We start from the raw sequence: 12,516 nt of genomic DNA, 5'->3' as shown, positions 1-12,516 counted from the left end.
CAAAATAAAACTTTCTACTAAAGTTGCTTTTGTCAGAGGATTTTATCACAGTATCAGGAAAAGTAACTCAGACAAGTGTTTTCTACACTACTAAAATGGCCTAAAATACCATACAATTACAACCTAAGAAATAAAAGCGAAATAGATTACTGAATTCTTTAACATATTTAAAATGAATCAATATTCTATAATAAATTGATAAAATTCAATGCTATACTATAAAGACAGAGGGCACATGCACGGAATTAATATCAGTGACAAGAATATATTTAAGAAGTTTTTCTGTAATGTTCTATTACACATATTTATATCTATATCTATCTATCTGTATCTATCTATATATATAAATATATAGAGAGAAGTAATAAAAGTTCAGAATAATAATAGATTTGGCATGTAATAAAAGTTCTGATGACACAACAATTATTGAGTAATAATAGATTGAACAATGGGAAATATAAAATTAAGGGCAACTTTGCAGAAATAAAATTGTGAAATCACAAAATAGAAATATGTCAGAAGGGAAAGAACAACTAGATTGAATTATCAGTGTCAAATAATTGAACTAGAATATAAATTTGTTAAATTTTGCCAAGACTTAAAAAAAAGAATAAAACAGTAAAACTATGTAACAATCTACAAAAAGCACACTGAACAGATGGCTAAGATCCAAATTCAATATGAAATGAATCCCAGGATGGAGAGGAAATATTGCATTCTTCAGTAAAATTAATGAAATCAGTAAGACCTTCAATGCAATCTTCTTTAGGTGAAAATGAGTCAAAACTGGTGAAAGCTTCTTACATGCACCAGATAAATCATAATAAACTGAATTTTAGACCTTTATGTTGGAAAAAAAATCCTTCAATTTGCAAGCACACTTGTTTCTTGTCAGTAATTCAGTATGAAAAGAGACTGATGACAAGTGATCGAATTCAGTTCTTTTTATTTTCGGCTACACACTCCAGGAACTATTCCCACAAAAAGCTGAAAGAAAACTCTGTGTGTGTGTGTGTGTGTGTGTGTGTGTGTGTTTGTGTGTGTGTGCATGCACATGTACATGTGTGCATATGTATGTGAATTGAAAAATTGCATATATAGAAAAGCACTACTTATAAGAAGAAAAATCCACAACTACATTTTCTTTGAAAGTGTGCCACATTCATAATTCTCATAAGCACACTTGTCTGAAAATTGTCAGGCTTTGAGCATTTGTGATAGTTTCTTAAGAAAATAAAGCAAATGACTCAAAATGAATTGCTTCTAGATTTGCAATGAACAGTGTAACTAGCTGAAATAAAGATTTGACTGAATGACTGCAGTGTGGGACTAGATGTAAAATTTTGTTTAAATTCTCTTAAAAGGACATATGATATAAAAAACATTAGTAAAAGTTTTAAATGAACATAAAAACTGATAATGAGTACATACAATTTTTCAAGAAATTATTTATTAGTAAAATATGTTATTTATTTTACCAAATATAGTCATCTGTTAGTTCACTGTTAAAAGTTATTGAATACAGTTATGGAATACATTAAAGAAAAACCAAACATCAACACAATGACAAAAACTTACAGTTTAGAGGGCAAAACAATTCAAGACTCCTGAATTATTGTTTCATAACCAGGAGGATAAGCACCGTCCTCAGAACATTCACATTGGACTTGCATTATGAAATATGGTTAGGCTATTTGCTATTATTGCATAACTTAAGCCACAAATACAACAGTTGTGACCCCCTAGTAAATTGATATTTTTAAAATATTTAAAAATGAACTGTCAGGTTGGCAACTGAATGCCAGGAAATGAGCCATCTCTCCAGTCTTTCCTACATTTTTTATCCACTGTGAGTTGTGATGAATTTTATAGCAGTTTGTATTTCTTTTTGTATGTATGTTCTATAGGTACCAGTGATACTTAAGAAGATCATCAAATTATGATGACATTCCATCTTGATAAATACAATTTAAATAGAAAAATATCAGGTAAAATATATTAAATGAACCTAATGTAGAGCACTGTAGCTCATTGGTACAGAACTCAGTACAGTACTCATTGTTTATAATCTTGACTATTTGACTGACTGCAATGGACAGATAATGTAATTTCCCAAGTAAACAATTAATAGTCACAGGACTACTACTATGTAGTAGTCCAAGAAAATACCAAAATTTGAAATTTTAGCTATTATCTCTGCACTCTGTTACATTTTACATAATGATAAAGGAAAATTATAAATCAATAAATTTTTTAATAGAAGTAATTGGTAGTAAGTAGGATACTATAAGGGACCAAAATCAAGAAAAAATATATTTATAATGATTACAAAGAAATTCATAGAGATTTACATAGTTGGGGATTAGGAAGTTTGTTAGCTGCTATCTTCATGCTGAAAAGTCAGTCTCATGTAAGAAGCAGGAAACATCTGCTGACACTGGCTTGCAGAATTACACTTCCTCTGAAATACTGTTAGGTTTTGTTTTCAATGTCTTTCAAACTGTGATAAGAATCCTGATAGTGTTAGGTCAGCTTAAATGAAATCCATCCCTTTAAGTGACATTTAGATACGCCATCCATCATTTGGTTTCTGACACAGGGAGTATTCCCTCCAGATATTTCTACACTATGCACATTTATGTAAGTGAATAAAAGAATGTGCCAAATCATGCTGCATTTTTCAGTAGATTCTATACTTGGTTGTGTAATGTTCTTTGTGTTATAGTTCTTAACTCTTCATGGAATATCCAGAATTATTCCCAACTGTGTGTTGCTATTAAATCTGTATCTTTCTAGTAGAAAATGGTCCTGTATATTCCTCATTTGACTTCATGTTGTATGTAAATAGGCTTTTACTTATTTTCATTTAATAGCTAAATTTGTAATAAAGTCACTGGAAGATGAATGAGATTTGAAAAATTTTTAATTTATTTAATCATTTTACATCCTGGCAGTAGCCCCACCCCTCCTCGCCTCCCAGACCCACCCTCCTTTCATCTCCAGCATCCCCCTCCCGAGCTATTCTTCAGAAGAGGGAAGCTACTCTTACCATCAACCCTTACCAGGACTGAGTGTGTCTTCTTCCCCTCTGACCTGGCAAGGCATTCATTCCCCCAGGGGAAAGTGATTGAAAACCTGGCAAGAGAGTCCCTGTCAGAGAGAGTACCCACTCCCCTTATTTGTGGACCCATATGGACCCTGAGCTCGGACTTCAGCTACAGCTTTGTAGTGGGCCTCGGTCCAGTCCATGCGAGGTCCTTGGTCAGTGCTTCAGTTGCAGCAGGTCTCACTGGGCCCTGGTTACTTGGCACTGTTTGTCTTCTTATGAGGTTCCTGTCATTCCCAGGTCTTTTTTTTTTTTTTTCCTTCCCCTACTTTCCCACAAGGTGCTCTACACATGGCCCAATGGTTGGCTCTAAGTCTCACCATTTGTTTTGAGTTTCTGCTCAGAGTACAACTCTGCTGGACTTCTGTATGCAAACATAGTAGAGTATCATTAATAATATTATGGATTGTTTCTCTCCCATGGGGTGGATCTTGGGTTGGGCCAGGCATTGGTTGGATCTTCCCTTAATCTCAGCAATATCTGCTCTATAGTTATCCCTGCACATCTTGTAGACAGGGTGATTTTTTGGTTGAAGTTTTTGTGGGTACATTGGTGTTCCCCTCCCTCTACTAGGAGACTTGTCTAGTTAGAGGTTTTCTTTTTTCTTTTTTTAATTTTTTAAATTAATTTATTCTTGTTACATCTCAATGGTTATCCCATCCCTTGTATCCTCCCATTCTTCCCTCCCTCCCATTTTCCCCTTATTCCCCTCCCCTATGACTGTTCCTGACGGGGATTACCCCCCCCTGTATATGCTCATAGGGTATCAAGTCTCTTCTTGGCAACCTGCTGTCCTTCCTCTGAGTGCCACCAGGCCTCCCCCTCCAGGGAAGATGGTCAAATGGTTTTCATTTTTAGTCTCTATAGCCCCTACTACTAGGAGTCTCTGCTACAGTCCCTCTCATTTCCTCTTGGGAGCCTACAAGCTACCATGACTTAGGTCTCCAACTTGCCACAAAGATGTCCCTGCCCACAGTTTCTTTTTTCTCCACAGGCCTTTTGTTCTCCCACCACCACTCTCTCCAGGTTTGTTCTTTTACCCCACCCCCATATCTCTCAGTATTTCTTCTCCTATTTTGTTAAGGTCACTGCCCCTTCAGAAAAATTCCCATGTAGATGTCTCATTTATACTTAAAATGCATAGTTTATAGCATATGATTTCTAGGTGCTTGCATATTAAATATTATTCAATATTATTTTTATATTGCTGTGATATAGATGCTTATTTAGGAAGATAAAAAGTTGATGATTTGGAATAGCTTCCAGGTTTGTGATCTGTCCCAGGCTACTTACAAGATACTATACAAGAGTCTTAAAAACAGTAATTGACAAGATCAGTTGTTCACATCTAAATTGTAAGTCAAGAAGTTCTTCATTGATTATATTGTATTTTATTTTATTTATAATGTATAAACAAGATGAGAGTAAGAGGTAAAGTTATAAAAATTATTTTTGTGAAGAACACTCAAAGATCCAGAGGGAGAAGGTAAATCCCTATTGTTGAACACAATGCACTTCAGACACAGGGCCTAAAGGAACTGGTCTAGATTGGATTTGAAAGCTTACTACCTGAAGTACACCTCCCATGGTTGCAGAAGGCATAATCCAAGCCAAAGAAAAGAAGCAACAGTCATATTTAGCTATAATGATTATGAATAACAGCATGACATGATAGCACTAAGTGCCATAGAAGCATGCATAGCTTGGAAGTCACCAACAGCTTTTTTTACTGGTCTTAAGACTCAATAAGGGGGAATACATACCTGGTACTGGGAACATAGTCACCTACTTGGAACTATTAATGTCATAGATCTTGGAGACTTTATAACCACTACATTACTAAGCCAGCATAGTTCCAAGCTACATTCTAAATATTTATATTTGTACCCACAGATAATAACAGTCTATAAACATTTGTCCTTGTTACCAGAAAAAAGTATAGTCTTCTCCACTCAACAAGGAGACTTCTCTTTGAAATTGATGGAGACCATTACAGAAAACTATAGCTGATCAAAATGTAGAATTTTTTGTCTCTAGACATTTCAGAAGTTACTCTAAGAAGGTATCACCAACACACACAGACAGACAGACACACACACACCTTATCCTGACCTTACTAAAAAAATCTGTTTTTCCCTAAGATTTTCTACATAAAAGTCACTAGCAAAAACATCTTCACCTAGCCTTGTTAATTTATTTTTCCAAATTCTTTCTAAGGGTAGTATTCATTGCTAACAATCTACCTCTCTAAGTTCTTTTCAAAGATAGTGGTTGACTCCAGCAGCAATGCCTGAAAGAGTCAAGGATTTTTATTGATAGTGCCAGTGATACTGTCCAGTGAGTGTCTAGAAGCCCTCTTAAAGTACTCACACAATTCATATATTAGGCGGATTATAAAGAATGCAGGAATAAGAAGCAGAGTTATGCTCCATAAACACATGAAGTCCTCAGGACACATAGTCCTCTGGGATCTGTCACTCCCAAACATATCCATCATTATTATGTTAATTGGTAGGCTGCATTACATGAATTCTAGAGCTGTTTTGCTGTTCCTCCTGCATGTCCCCGGCACACTATAAATGCAAATCCTTTAATAAATAAATAGATTAATGAACTAAAATCACAATCCTTAAAAAAAGAAATACAAGTAGCCAATAAACATTTGGAAAACTGTTCAAATTACCTAGCTATCAGTGCAATATAAACTAAAAATACAACTCAGATAAATATATGCCCAATCAGAATGGCTGTCATCATGAAGGAAACAAATGAGAACAAACACTGGTGAGGATGAGAAACCATTATCTATTGTGCATAAGAATGTGTTTTGGTGTAGCCAGTATAGAAATAAGCATAGGAGTTCTTCAAAAGACTCAAGATAGGACTACCATATGATGTACCTGTATTGCTTAAAGAATTACAGGCTAATATATTATAGACACACACATGTGCACACACACACACACACACACACACACACACACATGTATTGCTGACTTGTGGAAAACAGCAAAGAAATGGAACTAACTTATCTACTCAGCAGATGAATGGATAAAAAAGCTCAGATGAATACTGAAGAGATGGCTCAACCATCAGAAGCTAAGACTCAAATCAGAAAAAATGAGGAACATTTACATAATGTTATTTTATAGTCATAAAGGAAAATGAAAATATGATATTTTCAGGAGAGTGGGTAGAGGCAAAGATCATTTTTAGACAAATTAAATCAGTTTCAGAAGCAAATATATCAGATTTTCTATCATATAAAGAATCTAGATTTATATAGAAATATAATTATATAATATATACAATACAAAAGTATAATTTATATATAAATATATAACATATAGTAGAGATCTACATGCATATTTATGCACATAATATTTAATATATAAATGTATAATATATAACTATACTAATAAATTATATGTGTAAAGTATATTTGTGTGTGTGAGTGTGTATGTATGTAAGTCTTCAACACAAAAAAGTGATCGAAATGGAGGAAAAGTTACTATGGATAATAAGGAAAGTAATAGATTGCATGTGACATGGAAGGAGATGGGGCTTAACAGTGAAGATACTGAAAACAAGGAAATCTTGAAATTTGCAGGCAAATGGATGGAACAAGAAATTATCATCCTGAGTGAGGTAACCCTGACCCAGAAAGGCACTCATAGTATATACTCACTTATAAGTGGATATTAGCCCAACATGGATCTCCTCTGAGAGTCTCTTTACAGTGGGGGATTAGGACAGATGCTTGGATTTGCTACTGGAATGTTATAGAAGAATGGGGAGATAGAAGGATGCAGAGGGTCCTGGAGCCCCACAAGAAGACCACGAAGGCTGGTAGATCTGGACCCAGGAGACCTGCACAAACTGCTGTACCAACTAAAGCCAATGTATGCAGTAAACCTAGACCCCTATTCAGATGTAACCAATGGACTGCCCATTCTCCATGGTAGTGGGAAGAGCACAGGGTCTGTATTTGATATGAACTCTGGTGTCCCTATTTGATCACTTCCTCTTTGTGGGGAGGCCTTGTGGCACTCAGAGAAAGGGTAAGCAGGCTATCTGGATGAGACCTGATAGGCAGAGATCATATGGTAAGGAAGGAGGTCCCCTTCTGTCACAGGTCTGGGGGGGGGAGAATAGGGAAAAAGAAGGAGGGGGAAACGGGAAGATACAAGTGAGGGGATAATAATCAGGATATAATCTGAATAAATTATTTTTAAAAATAAATTTAAAAAGGAAGAGATACAAGGAATATGAGGAAAAGTAATGACAAGAGAGAAAGAAAAAAGCCAAATATAATGGCATATATGGATGAAAATGCCATAATCATACACATTGAATTATTTGATGACTTTTAAAAATAATGAAGACCAAAGTCTGCAAGTGGTAGATTAATTGGCCTGCTTCTTGCTTCTACATAAGATGAGATTTGGGTAAAAGTTTTTCTCCTATGGAGTAAGTCTTCCTTGTGAGGAACATTATGTGTATTTAAAAATTGTTCCTTTAATCTCTACTTGCCAGAAATGTGAAAAAACATTTCTCTGAACTTCCCAGAAGAACATGGCAGATTTCCTGGAGTTAAATCACTGAGAACTTTGTGGTTTGTCAGTAGAGTATGACTTTAGTGCTGGTCTGCCAGAAAATCATCAATATTACCGGTCATTTGATTTTTCCGTTGGTGCCTTTAACAATGTCTTCTATAGAGGAATGAATCTCAGTTGAAAAATCTATATTTTGTTACTGCTCTTCATTTTATAGCAATGCTTTGTTTTATGAAATTGATTACGACTTAAGGAAGCAATTCATTTTAACTTTGTGTAAATTTGTTGTAATAATGATAATGTCTATTTCCAATATCTTCATAAACTGCCAGTGAACTTAAAACTTACAATAATCCTAATGTAGCTAAATATAAGACAAAGTTATGTCATTACATATATAGAAGCTAAATAATGACATTTTAAAATTTTATTTTATTAATTTATTCATCTTACATCTAAATTGTTAGCCCATCTCTTGTACCTTCCCATCCCTCCCTCCATCCCTCCCGCTTCCCCTCTACTCCCCTCCCCTATGACTGTGACTGAGGGGGACCTCCTCCCCCTATATATGCTCATAGGGTATCAAGTCTCTTCTTGGTAACCTGCTATCCTTCCTCTGAGTGCAACCAGGTCTCCCCATCCAGGGGACATGGTCAAATATGGGGCACCAGAGTTCATGTGAAAGTCAGACCTCATTCTCCACTCAACTGTGGAGAATGTCCTGTCCATAGGCTAGGTCTGGGTAGGGGTTTGAAGTTTACTGCCTATATTTTCCTTGGCTGGTGCCATAGTTTGAGCAGGACCCCGGAACCCAGATCCTCCCATCATAATGTTCTTCTTGTAGGTTTCCAGGACCCTCTGGGTCCTTCTATTTTCCCATTCTCTCATGCTTCTCTCATGTTTCTCTCACCTAAAGTCCCAATAGGATGTCCTCCCCTCTGACCCACTTTCCTGGTAAGTAAAATTTTTCATGAAATGTACCCCTTGGGCTAGTGTCTCGGTACAACCACTTTGGAAATCTATCTGGCACTTTCTCAGAAAAATGGGAATAGGGCTTCCTCAAGACCCAGCTATTCCACTGCTTGGAATATACCCAGAAAATGCTCTACCACACAACAGGGACATATGTTCAACCATGTTCATATTTGCTTTATTCATAATGGCCAGAACATGGAAACAGCCTAAATGTCCCTCAGTAGAAAAATGGACTAAGAAACTGTGGTACATTTACACTATGGAATACTACTCAGCTATTAAAAACAAGGAATTCCTGAAATTTGGGGACAAATGGATTGAACTAGAAGTTATCATAATGAGTGAGTTCACCCAGAAGCAAAAAGAGACAAATTATATATACTCACTTATATCGAGACACTAGCCCAAGGGGTACGTTCCATGAAGAATGGCATTTTAAGAGTAGGACCCTTTAGAGTCCCAATAGGATGTCCTCCCCCCTGTCCTTTAAGCCCCTACCCAGATCTAGCCAATGGTCAGAACATTCTCCACAGTTGAGTGGAGAGTGGGATATGACTTTCTCACGTACTCTGGTGCCTCACATTTGACCATGTCCCCTGGAGGAGGAGACCTGGTGGCACTCAGAGGAAGGACAGCAGGTTGCCAAGAAGAGACTTGATACCCTATGAGCATATACAGGGGGAAGTAATCCCCCTCAGGAACAGTCATAGGGGAGGGGAATAATGGAAAAATGGCGGGGAGGGAAGAATGGGAGGATATAAGGGATGGGATAACCATTGAGATGTAACAAGAATAAATTAATAAAAAAAAGCCATCTTAAAAAAAAGAGTGGGACCCTTGTATTCTTAACAATGTATCTGACTATTTTTCCTTATATGATAGCCATAAGCCCACCACAATAGATCACTTTAAATTTTATAATTAATATGATTATAGTTATCCTCTTATCAATTTTCACTTTTTAAATTTTCTCTTCCTTGTGCCTTCTGTTTAATCTATAGTCTTCCACTGAGTATACCAAGCTTTACTTACTTAATTATTTTTCTCAGTATATATTTTATTTTTAGTCTATCTCTAAAATATGTAGCGATTACCTTTCATGTGATGATTAAGTTGTTTTATTTTATTCTTAACTTTTAGAAACACTATTTGTGCAGCTACAAAATTTAACTATGAGACCTGCTCTGCTTTTCAAAGTACATGGGTCAAGGACATTTTTAACCTTTATTGAACGCAGACCTTTTTTTCTCTCACACGATATGTCTAGATTATAGTTTCCTTTCCCTCTATTCCTCACATTTCTTCCCCACCTTTCTTCCAGTCTGGGACCACCCCATTTCTGTCTTTTATTAGTTAAACAAACAGACTCCTAAGGAATAAAAACAAAACAAAACAAAACAAACACATAAGAGAAGAACAAAACAAGCAGAAGGAAAAGAGCCCAAGAAAAAGGACCAATACCAGCTGTATACAAAGAGATACCATTTCTCACCTCAGAAATCCCTTAGGAACACTGCACTGGAAACCATATTATATACACAAAAGATCAATAGGGTAAAATAGAGAAGATATATATATATATATATATATATATATATATATATATATATATATAGAGAGAGAGAGAGAGAGAGAGAGAGAGAGAGAGAGAGAGAGTAAAACTTATTACACATTAAGAGACAAGGAACTTCCGAGGACTTAATGAACTAATTTTCTGTTGGTCATTTGCGGCTTATCTTTAAAAGGAGTTTGTTTTCCTAGTGAGACTCCCTTGGAGAAAACTGTTTCCATTTGGAACTGGTTATCAATTGAAGATATATTCTTTGTTAGGGATGAGAGTACGTGCCCACTTCCTTTTTCAGGCCTAGTATCCCATCTTTGGAGACCCCTACATGACATGTGCATGCTGCGTCAATCTCTTGTTAATTCATATGTATTTCAGTTCTGTAGTTTTAGAGGGGCCTTATTTTTTTGTTGTTGTTCTTCATAGCCTTCTGCACCTATGTTCTCTGCCTCCTCCTCCACAGAGTGCCTTGAGTCCTGAGGAGAGAGATTTAATGTAGACATCTCATCTAGGGCTGAGGGTTCCAAGGAATCTCATTCTCTACATAATGCCTGGCTGTGGGTATCTATATTTGTTCTTATATGCTACAGGAGGAAGCTTCTCTGATCATGACAAACCAAGACAGTGATCTAAGAGTAGAGTAGAATGTTATTAAGAGTTATGTATTGCTATACCTTTTTCCTTAGAACAGTAGTATTTGGTTTTACCCTAGGTCTCTGGATTATCCATTCTAAGGTAAAACCAAAAAAGAGAATAAAGTGGTCAGATTAAAAATAAAGTGAGTTTTCAGAAATATTTGTATTTTCCTTTCCTGCAAATAATATGTACTAGTTCTATTGACTGCATTTGCTCTGTGGGTGTGTTTTATTCACTGGGATGCCATTACAATTTGAAGTTTCCATATAGAATTTGTTTGTACTCTGAGCTCTTTTGTTTATCATAATTTGGACCTCAAGCACCATAGTTAGCTTTTCTTGACTTTAGTTTCTTTTGTATGGCAAAAGCAACAGGATTTTTCCTGAGCATCACAGAGAATTGCTCTGAGATCAAAAAGAAATAATGAAATATAATGCTTATTTGTTGTAGGTTACTATACAAATATAAAAGAACTATAACTAAACAGGAAAATACCAAAAAGTAGAATAAAATTTTTGTAATGGTTCACATGAATCATCTTGCCAGGTGAACAAGACATAAAATTAGAATATATTAAAGATACTTAGTGTCTTATAAACATAATGTATTTGAGTAGAGTAATTATCAAAGCTGAAAAAATCAGTGTAGCATGGGAAAAGGTCATTTTTACTGCTTTATAACTTATGACTGATTTAGAACCTAGAGACGGCACTTATCTCATATGGACTCAAATCTAGGCAGATCAAAGTCTGGGCAGAAATCTAAATTTAGAATAATTCTATTTTATAGTGAAGAGTGAGCCAGGAAGATTTCCCATGAAATATCCTGTCACTTAACAAGCCAGATACAAACCAAACTGGGTCAAAGTGATCAAACAATAATGGTACACATATCAAGGAGAAGTAGTACTTTTAATTTTCCATAGTTCCTGATTAGTCCCTTGCATTCTAAGACTCTGATTTGGTGATTAAATGAGCTATATTTTACTTCTCATTTTTCTTTTTTTTTTTTTTTCATTTTTAAAATATGGAACACCTCACAAATTTGTATGTCATCCCTGCACATGGACCAGTGTAATCTTCCCGGTATCACTTCAATTTTAGTATATGTGCTGCTGAAGCAAGTACTAATATTCGTTTCTTATAACATATTTTATAAGTCTTAAATATCTTAAATTTATAAGATTTCATCTTAATTTGATGAACATTTTGACTACAAGACATATAAAGTTAGTAGTTATTGTGACTGGATTGTATGAAAGATGGTTACTTATTTTATGGATTTAATCTGAAATGTTATCTTCAGGTTAATATTTGAATACTTCTGTCTTAGCTTTGGTAATTTGAAGGAAATATACTGCTATGAAAAGATGGTGCCTAGCTGTCAGAAGTCATTCATCAAAACTGGGCTTGTGAATATTCCTCCCTGGTCCTTCCCTGTTTTTGCTTGCTGGTACAACATTATGTGAACCTATCCTTGCTGCTATGAATGTCTACACATCTTTCATACAATGATAAAATAAGACCCCTAAATTCCATGAGTCAAATTAAATCTTTCTTCTTTTAAGTTTCTCCATCAAGTGTTCTGTCACAGTCACAAAAAAGTAAGTAAACATTCCTACAATGTCTCATTTAACCTTCATGAGAGTTCTGTGAGATAGCATTGTTATTCTCATTTTC

General features: G+C 35.5%; 1 non-coding gene across 1 annotated transcript; it reads right to left on the bottom strand.

Moving 5' to 3' along the window:
- Positions 1-11,857: 11,857 nt before the first annotated feature.
- On the bottom strand, positions 11,858-11,964 carry LOC127185986 (U6 spliceosomal RNA). The gene has a single exon (XR_007830250.1). It is a non-coding gene; the product is annotated as a U6 spliceosomal RNA (small nuclear RNA).
- Between the last annotated feature and the right edge of the window lie 552 nt (positions 11,965-12,516).

The sequence above is a fragment of the Acomys russatus genome, chromosome X (genome assembly GCF_903995435.1).
Source record: "Acomys russatus chromosome X, mAcoRus1.1, whole genome shotgun sequence".
In the NCBI taxonomy this organism is placed as follows: domain Eukaryota; kingdom Metazoa; phylum Chordata; class Mammalia; order Rodentia; family Muridae; genus Acomys; species Acomys russatus.
The sequence above is the reverse complement of the archived record's forward strand: the minus strand, read 5'-3'. Positions and strand labels throughout refer to the sequence as shown.